This window comes from Felis catus, chromosome D4, assembly GCF_018350175.1.
Source record: "Felis catus isolate Fca126 chromosome D4, F.catus_Fca126_mat1.0, whole genome shotgun sequence".
Lineage (NCBI taxonomy): Eukaryota > Metazoa > Chordata > Mammalia > Carnivora > Felidae > Felis > Felis catus.
Window position 1 is genome coordinate 29693853 of NC_058380.1, and position 9828 is coordinate 29703680.

The following is a 9828-nucleotide window of genomic DNA, read 5'->3' on the forward strand; positions in this document are numbered from 1 at the left end:
TATTCATTTTTGAGAGACAGAGACACAGTGTGAGTGGGGGAGGGGCAGAGAGAGGGAGGCACAGAATCTGAAGCAGGCCCCAGGCTCTGAGCTGTCAGCACAGAGCCTGACATGGGGCTCTAACCCACAAACCCTGAGATTATGACCTGAGCCAAAGTCGGACGCTCAACCAAGTGAGCCACTCAGGCGCCCCTTTGCTGCAATTGTAAATGGGATTGTTTTCTTAATTTTTTCTTTCTGCTACTTCGTTATTAGTGTATAGAAATGCAACAGATTTCTGTATATTAGTTTTGTATCCTGCAACTTTATTGGATTTGTGTACTAGTTCTAATAGTCTTTTTGCTGAAGTTGTTTTTTTTGGAGAGGAGATCTCAGGAGGTGCAGGTAGAACAGTGGAGAATTGAGTTGGAGAGGGTAAGGCAACCACTGTGGGTATGGCAAGAAGCAGGTGTCTACTCTGGGTGATTGTGGCTCAATCACTCTGGGGACTATGCAGATTCTACCTCTGATTTAGCTCAGTCAAGTGTGAGGAAGTTGGAACATTTAGACTCCCTTTGAGTTGCAGTTAAGAACTGCTCCTGGGAGTGTGAACTCTCTGGAATGCCATCTGCCATAGGCAGATAATGTCTCAAATAGAGTTGCCAGTGCTTGAAGTAAAAAGCCAGTGGCTATGGGATGGTTTGTCTCCAAGATGGCTACCCTCCCTCAATTTGCTCTTTCCCTGTATGCATACATTCCCTCATGGAGAGATGGAAGGTATTCTATCCTTTGAGTCTGAGCAGGCTGGTGACTTTTGAGAAATAGAATACAGTGAAAGCAATGCTTTGGCACACTCACTCTGGGAGAAACCAGCAGCCATGGAAGAATTCCAACTTCTCCAAGATCACCATGCTGTGAGGAAGCCCAAGCTAGCTATATGAAGAGGCCATAGAGAGAGAGAATGAGAGATGCCCAGCCAGTCTCAAGTGTTTTCAGACATCTCAGACCAGGCACCATGCGGGTGAGTGGAGAAGATTTCAGATGAACTCAGCTTCAGCTATAGGCTGGCTACAACTGTATGAGGGACCTCAAGTGACAGGTAAGGTGGGAAAGCTCAGGCACATGTTACAAAAACCTAACTGTGCCTCCTGGCAGGGCCATGGGTAGGGCAGTAATGAGCAAAAGAGGGTGTGACTGGGCAGGCATTCTATATTGGCCACATATGCAGAGGTTATAACCACAGAGTTGAGGTTGAGATCCCAGCTTTACCCGTGGCAGGACTCTGCAGAAGCTACTCAACTGTAATGGCCAATTAGCTTGTCTGTAATCACAGCATCTTCCCATAGGTTTGTTGGGAGAACCAAATAGAAAGCATCTACATTGCCTGATACAAAAGCTTTTGGTGGTGATGATACATCATTTTATCTAAAGATCAACCACCGTGTATGATGCTCAATCATTAGGAGGACCAGAGCCCTCCATGCAGAGGCTACAGCAGTTGCTGTGTCCACCTTGCCCATACCCCCTCACCCTTACCCTGAAAAGGGTGCATGTTCATCTCAAACTGCCAGCCCTGGCCTCTCTTTGCCTGAGGGCTTTTTTTGGTCTTCTGGAGTGAGCTCCACTCAAGCAGGCCCAAATGCAGGGAATTCATGACCACTCTTCACCCCCAACAGCCTCCAACCAGTGATTGTTGGAAGTTGGCGTGTAAAGTACCCCAGTGCCCTTGCACGTCAAGTGAGATGCTGTGGAATCATGTGTTCTATGGTATCTTCCGGAATTCCCCAGAGACATTAAGCTCCAGTTGTTCACTGTGGTAGCTTGCTTGACTATGCATCCCTAATGGATGGCCTCTCTTACTCCATCTCACTTCTCCACTCCCAATTGGTGTTTCCTAGGATCCCCTACTAAGTAAACTACTAAGTAAACTGCTTGCGTTTGAATTCTTATCTCAGGGTGTGCTTGGGGCAGTGGGGGAGGGGGAGCTCAAACTAAGAGAGAGAGGAAGCTCTCTCAAGATCTCTCTTGATCTACTACAAGAAAGGTCCTGGCTCTTGCTATTTATCTTGTTATGGCTCCTGTACCTCATCGGGATAATTCTTGGAACATCTGGACTCCAATCCTGGACCCTGTTTTCCTCTGAGCAGCTTCCTGTGCTGCTCAGCTACTCCCCACCCAGGCCTCTGCAATATTAGCATTAATTTTCTTCTTTAGGCCCCAACTCCTTCCTGGCTCTGTGTTTCTAGGGGATGGGCTATGGCCCACTAAGATGCTTCTCAAACTTGACTTCTGGAGGAAGGGATGCACCTGCCAGCTGTGAGACTTCTAAAGGGATACGTTCAAAATTTGTTGCATTGTTCCATCTCTCTATAAAGGTTTATGTGAATTTTACATTTAATACAAAATAAATATATGCATAATATTTTAGGTACATACATTAGGTGTGTACATTTACAGAAAATTAAGGTATGCATTAATATTTTCAAGTGCTTACCATCAGATAAATTGACGGCTCCATAAGATGGTCCACCCTTACTCTTAGAATTGAGGGTTTTCTGGTAGTTCCCAGCTTCTCACCTTGACCTGTTGGGGAATCCTGGGTCATCAGGTAACTTGGGACCTAGGTCTTTTCCAGACTATTTACTGTTCAAGATGAGAGCCAGACAAAACAGTGGGGTTTTTCAGTTCCATGGCCCTGTGTGGGGAAAGCCGAGCCAGGTGATTTGTTTCTTGGGCGCCGGTGGTGGCCCATAACTCATTCCTCCCAAGTCTCAAACTCAGCTCTTTGCTCCAGGCAGAACTTTAAAGCATGAAAAGTAACAAAGTCTTCGTATTTCCTCTTTCCAGTACTCCAGTATCTCTTGGAACTACTCGCCTCTTTTGAGGAGGATTGGGAGAGGAGAAAGATGAAAGGAGAATGTGGTTTCCTTGGTGACTCAGGGAAGCTCTCAGTAAACCTGCCTTCCTTGAAGACCTTACATTAGCATCTCTGAGATATGTTCTGTGAGATTTAGCCCGCTGCTGCTCTTCTCTAAAGATGTGTAAAAGTCTCCCTTCCTCTCACTTTCTGAAAGCAGAACACCAGGAAAATTTAGTATTTGTTGAAAAAGACATTAATAAGTTCACGACATCCCTTGTCAATGCCTGGATGACTGGGAGAAAAAGGTGAATGGGAAGTATGCCTCCGCACGTCACGGGAGTGTGGGAAGTGTTAAATCAGATCTGGGGACTTGAGAAGGTATCCTGTTTCTTAAAAAATGCACCCAGACAGCATGTTTAACTGAAGTCATTACCTTTTAAAATTAATTCAAGAAGCTAATAGGATTTAATTCCGTGTTATCCTCACACAGCCAGAGCCAGAGTCCTCTTTTTCCAGTTTCCACCCCAAATTTCATTCAAACATAATGTGCCAAAGGAGACAAAGGACAAAGGAGAGAGAGGGTGGGGTTGATGAGCAAATTAAATGGCCTTTATCCCTTTAGCGGGCTGGCCAATTTACAGCTGAAACTTCACAACAGGGGCATTATTGCAACATCTGTATTTTATAACGTGCCCTGTGACAGCGGCTCTACCATTATCTGCTGTGTGTGTTAGAATATGTGCTGTGCCGAGCGCCCAAGGCATGGTCAGGGAAGGCCTTCTTTGCACAGTGATTAGATTTATGGCCCTGGTCTCCATCTGAGGAGAGATTAGCCCGACTAAGGCTGTTTAGTTTGGCAAAGACGAGAGGAGCAGGGGATGTGATAGGTACATTATAGAAAATGATAAATGAAGAAAAGGAAGGCTTTGGGGGCCCCTTATTTGCCATTGCAAAGACACTTCACACACTCGGGTCCCCACCCGGAGCATGTCATTAACCCGGGTGGTTGGAGGCTGTGGAGGGGGCAGAGGCGGGAGAGCCGGCCTCGGGGAAAGGCGCTGTGCTGATGGGAAATGTCTGGGTGGATGTATTTATATGAAATAGCACCTATGGTTACATTAGCGAGGATCGGCTTACCGGGGCCATCCATCCTACTTTAGGGCATGGTGACAAGGCTGGCTGTGCTTCCTGCTTCCCCGGGGGAGGGGGCCCCAGACGACTTGGCACCAGTCCCCTCCACGGGGCGTCTGGGTTTCCAGCAGCCTTTTCTCTGTAGGAGGCGGAGAGGGAATCCAAGCATTGAATGGATGCAAATATTTGGGGGGCTGCGGGAGGGCATGCCGGGATGTTGCCAGTCCTTAGGAATTCAGTAAGGGTCGGTATCAAAGTGGGCCACCGAGACAGCCCGCCTTGAATGGAAGGGGCCTGGAAACTACTGGATTTTTATTATTCACCTGGGACTTCCTGTATCTCTGGCCGCAGAGAGAGCTGTCTCTTTCAAGCCCTGGGGCGTGCAGGCCGGCGGCTGATGACAAAGGGCAGTAACCTTTGATGGCTGGTGTTAGTAATGGGTCTTGGCAGAGTCGCGGAGCTATCCCCACTTTCTCCACTGGCTCCTTTTTCTTCCTCAGTTTCCCCGCGGCAGATTGCCACCCCCAGAGGCTCCCTGAGGCTGGGGGTGGCAGGGGCGGAAGGATCAGTATGTTAATGTCCGACCGGCACTTTGAAGTCTGCGCCGCAGGGGGCACTGCTCCCGCCCTGGGGGCTCTCGCGGTAAACAGTTCCAAAGTGATCCCCGGCCGACAGGGAATTCTTGGGCTTCCACCCTTTCCCTCCCAGCAGCTCCTGGAGCGACTGCCCTGTGACCTCTTTTGCAAAACAGCTTCCTGGGACTTCCCCTGCGCTTCTTCCTCCCTTCCTACATCTCTCTCCACCCTCTTGCCCTGTTTCGTCTCTTTCTCTCTTTTTCGTTTTCGGTCATTTTTTAAAATGCAACGTTGTGTAAGAATCATAATTCAGAACTTCCTGTTGTCTGTGTACAGAAAGCCTTTTGTGTAGTGCGGCAATCAGTGTGGTGGATGGATCTCCCCTCTGAAGTGAAAAGCCAGCAGTATCCAGATCTGAATGGGCGCTTCTCAGACCTCCAGTGTTCTGAGGACAGCAGAAGGGACAGTAGGAAGAAAGCATTTTATTTATTTATTTATCTATTTATTTATTTATTTATTTATTTATTTAGGCTTTTTTGTTTTGTGGCTTTGGACAAGTCTCCTGACCTCTGGGTCATTCTCTTCGCAAGAAGGCAAAGACTCAAGCCCTACGGGACGCCTTGTCAGGCAGGGTTCCTCAGAGCCCCCGGTGGCACCTGTTCTGAGATGCTGAAGGGAGTGTAGGTGGGGAATTAGGACGTTGAGTGCAGGGTCTGGCAGACCTCAGCTGAGAGTAGATAAGACAGATTATCTGCACAGCCAGCCACTACTAAGTGCTAAATGGCTTGGGAAATATTTTTTTAATGTATACCTCCATGTGTTATTTATACGAATTCACACAAAATAATATGCTACTGTGCTTTTGGAAGTGGCAGAATTGAAAGAGGCAGTCGTAAAGCAGATTTCGTAGGTATCTGTAACCGAACTGAAAAAGCTGAATGAAATGGCGTCATGTAAGGGGGCAAAATCACCAGGCTCAGAACACTGAGATTGCCTTTCATTATCATAGGCTCTTGGCATTGGGAGGGCCTTTAACATCTCCTAATCCTGGTCCTGTCTTAATGTATTTAAGTGTGGTGTTTAACGCCTCAGACTATAGGGGGAAATAACAAAAAATGTTTCCTTTTAAAGGACCTGCAGAGAGAAAATGTAAATGTCATTCCTGATCTTTGTCCTCGTGAAGGTGTAAGGTGAACTAAGAGTGTCATTTCAAAAATAGCCCAGACAGCATCCTGAGCAACAGTCAGTAGGTGTTGGCTATTTGATTTTGAATACTTTGACATTTTTTTAGAGGTTTAGAATAGTCACATGTTATGAAGATCCATTATAACTTCTCATTTAAATTCATGGTCAAGGGGCGCCTGGGTGGCTCAGGTGGTTAAGCGTCCAACTCTTGGTTTTGGCTCACGGTTCATGGGTTCAAGCCCCATGTCCAGCTCTGGGCTGACAGTATAGGGTCGGCTTAGAATGCTCTCTCCTGGTCTCTCCGCTCATCCCCCACGCACAGGCACGTTCTCTCTCTCTCAAAATAAATAAATAAATTTTTTAAAAAAGTCATGGTCACAATTGTGGTTAAATCTCAAGTCATATGTTGAGCTCTATTTATACAAAATGACAGGTAATGTTAACCTAATTGTCCTCTGCAGGTACCATGTTCCTCAATAGAGAGGAACAGTATTTCAAGAGACAAAGTCTCCTTTTCAAGGCATTTCTTTTTTTTTTTTTTTAATTTTTTTTTTCAACATTTATTTTTGGGACAGAGAGAGACAGAGCATGAACGGGGGAGGGGCAGAGAGAGAGGGAGACACAGAATCGGAAACAGGCTCCAGGCTCTGAGCCATCAGCCCAGAGCCTGACGCGGGGCTCGAACCCACGGACCGCGAGATCGTGACCCGGCTGAAGTCGGACGCTTAACCGACTGCGCCACCCAGGCGCCCCTTCAAGGCATTTCTACATTCCCCTTCTCAGTTCTATGTGTCTGTCCTCCTGGTTCATTTCTGGGGCCCTAACCAGGAGTCCAAGCTGGGGCAGGGTGATGGAAGTGACGGGGACCTTAGGAGCCAGCTGCCCCATGTTCTACTCACAAGGGGTGCAGGGCCTCCTGGGCCACCCACCCTGGTTTTATTTACTTCCAAGCCACTGTGAGGTCTGGGGAGTCACTCCCAGGCGGGGCCCTCTCCCTGGCAAGCAAGTCAGCTGAGGGGGGTGGGAATCGCCCAGGGCAGTGCCTTTGAGAGATGTGGCTGACTCTGTCTCAGTTCTCCAGGGTGGTCAGCCTGTAATTTCAAGATTTACTGGCCTCACGGAGATAGCCACAAATGGGGCAACAACAGTAATTACAAGAGGCTGCTCTGCTAATCCCCAGTTACAAATGCTAGTTAGAAGCTAAAGAAGCTTCATGCAAGTATTTCCTGGGCTTGCATGGGCCCTGTGTCCTTTAGCTTTTATTTTCCTTTCCTTAAAGATGGGAGAAAAAGTAGAGAGAGAGTGGGAGAGATTGAGACAGGGAGTGAGAGAGAGAGAGAGAAAGAGAGAGAGAGAGAGACTGATTCTTATTTAATTTCATTGTGGCCACTAGGAATTAGAAAGAGTCTTTGAAGTACAATTATTTTAATGCTTTTTTGGTTTGTTTTATATTTGGAATTGGAAAAAATTAGGAAGCTGGATTCCTAAAGCTCATGAGAACCATGTTGTAGGTTCTGCCAGTTGTGGCTGAAGATGGGCTGAACAGAATGATTTGGGGGAAAATGTCTCCAAACTGAGCAAAAGAAATGAAACTTCTGGGGGCTCTTCCCTCCTTGGAGAAGCCTGGAACTTGAGTGAGTCCTGATTGCTGTTCCCCCCTTCAAGCCCAGTTGCGGGGGGGGGGGGGGGGGAGGGAGAGGGGGAAGCCCTGTTTCATATTGCACTCATTATCCTTGGAGAATCTTCCCTGAGTCAGTAGGAATGTTAACCCCATGTGCTGTGTGAAAGTAACAAAAGACGCCCAGGACTTCTGGAGATGGTTCATGCCCTTTGCCAGACCACTTGCCCTCCTGGTCTTGGCCTCTCTGGAGGCAGTCAAAGGTCATTCACTGGACCCAGGAGGGCTCTGAAAATGGAACTGACCCCAGAGGAAGAGAAAAGCATCGGCTGCTTGCCTCTGATTCTTATCTTAGTTTCCAAATGTTTAAACTCACCCCAGGCACTTTTGATGTGCTTCTGAGGGCTACACAGACCCAGCAGTGAGGCTGCTTCACAGCACAGGGAATAGTGGGAAGCCACCATCATAGGTCAGGCCATCTGCACTCCCTTCCCTTGAAAGGTCCATCTCTTTAAAAGACTTGTGGTCTAAGGCTCACCTCTAGAGATCCCCGGTGTCCACCTTCTGCCCTGGAACAGGTCTCTTCCTCTCTATCCTTGGGTCCTCCTCTGCAGAGCAGAATCCTGACTCCTGCTGTGGGCTGCCTCGCAGAGAAGCTCTGAGTTCAGGTTTTCTTCTCTCCCACAGAGAGCTCTTAGGTGGGGAGCAAGGCAGTGCAGTTACCATTAAAAACAGCTGGTATGACAATCAACCTCTCTAGCACATCCATCTGATTCTGGAGTAGAGTAAGCATACAGGAAGGGGACAGAACTTCCCTCAGGTTGTTTTTTTTCCTCTGTAACTTTGGATGATACACTGATGGACTAGAATAAGAAAAACGTTTTTTACTGAAATAACTGATGTTTTTCCTCTGCTCGACTGAGTAGGTTCCAAAGTGGCGATTACTAAAACCTGAGCCCATGCATATTTATTTCGTCTTGACCAAAGTGAGTTTGTGGAAGGTCTTAGGGCAAGATCTTAGCCCTGATTTGGGGTGCATTTGCCAGATCCTTGGAAACCAGGTAGACATCTTTGGCATAGAAATGAAGAGACATATTTTGCGGATCTGAACTCAAGTGTTGACTCTATCACTCATCAGCTCAGAGATCCTGAGTAAGGCACTCCAGCTCTCTGTACTTCTGTCTCTGTCTGTCATGTGGGAATGATGGCGACTTGTGCATGGGGCACTGTGAAGATTGCAGGAAGTGAGCAGATGAGATTCCAGCACATTGCCTGGCAAGCAGCAAGCACTTAGTAAATGCCCGCTGAAACTTAGTTTGGATGAATGGGTGACCCTTCTCTCATGGCCTTCTCGTACCAAATATTGGAAGTCTAATGTCCCCTGTATGGATTTTTCTGGTCTAGGAGGGCGTCCCAGGCTGCACATTTAATAACAAATGAGTAAAACCCATGTCAAACCCTGAACCTCAAACCTACTTATTAATAATGAGGCTGAGTCACTCACCTCTTTTTAAACTTCTTTTCTTTTCTTTTCTTTTTTATTTTCAACTTATGATGCACTTATTTATTGTGAGGCATCCCCATTATAAGTTGAGTAAAATCTGTAGTTATATAATACATAATTAATAATACATATACATTAATATATAATATATATTTTTAAATTTTATAATTGGACAACTCAAAGTTGTGTGTGCATACAGTCTCATGAATGCATATATTTTCGATGTACCTAAGAGTCATTACATTTCTTTTTTTTTTAACTTTCTTTTAACTTTCTTTTTTATTTTTTAAAATTTACATCCAAATTAGTTAGCATATAGTGAAGCAATGATTTCAGGAGTAGACTCCTTAATGCCCCTTACCCATTTAGTCATCCCCCCTCCCACAACCCCTCCAGCAACCCTCAGTTTGTTCTCCATATTTATGAGTCTCTTCTGTTTTGTTCCCCTCCCTGTTTTTATATTATTTTTGTTTCCCTTCTCTTATGTTCATCTGTTTTGTCTCTTAAAGTCCTCATATGAGTGAAGTCATATGATTTTTGTCTTTCTCTGATTGACTAATTTCACTTAGCATAACACCCTCCAGTTCCATCCACGTAGTTGCAAATGGCAAGATTTCATTCTTTTTGATTGCCGAGTAGTACTCCATTGTGTGTGTGTGTGTGTGTGTATATATATATATATATATATATATTTGTGTGTATATATATATATATATATACACCACATCTTCTTTATCCATTCATCCATTGATGGACATTTGGGCTCTTTCCATACTTAGGCTATTGTTGATAGTGCTGCTATAAACATGGGGGTGCATGTGTCCCTTTGAAACAACACACCTGTATCCCTTGGATAAATGCCTAGTAGTGCAATTGCTGGGTCGTAGGGTAGTTCTATTTTTAGTTTTTTGAGGAACCTCCATACTGTTTTCCAGAGTGGCTGCACCAGCTTGCATTTCCATCTTTTCTTTTTAAG

The 9828-nt window shown here is 45.9% G+C and overlaps 1 long non-coding RNA gene across 1 annotated transcript; it reads right to left on the bottom strand.

Annotated features, from left to right (window-relative positions):
* Window positions 1-284: 284 nt before the first annotated feature.
* LOC123381627 lies at window positions 285-3409 on the bottom strand. The gene is made up of 2 exons (XR_006588884.1): window positions 3273-3409; window positions 285-3046 (listed from the first exon to the last, which is right to left on the bottom strand). It is a non-coding gene; the product is annotated as an uncharacterized LOC123381627 (long non-coding RNA).
* Between the last annotated feature and the right edge of the window lie 6419 nt (window positions 3410-9828).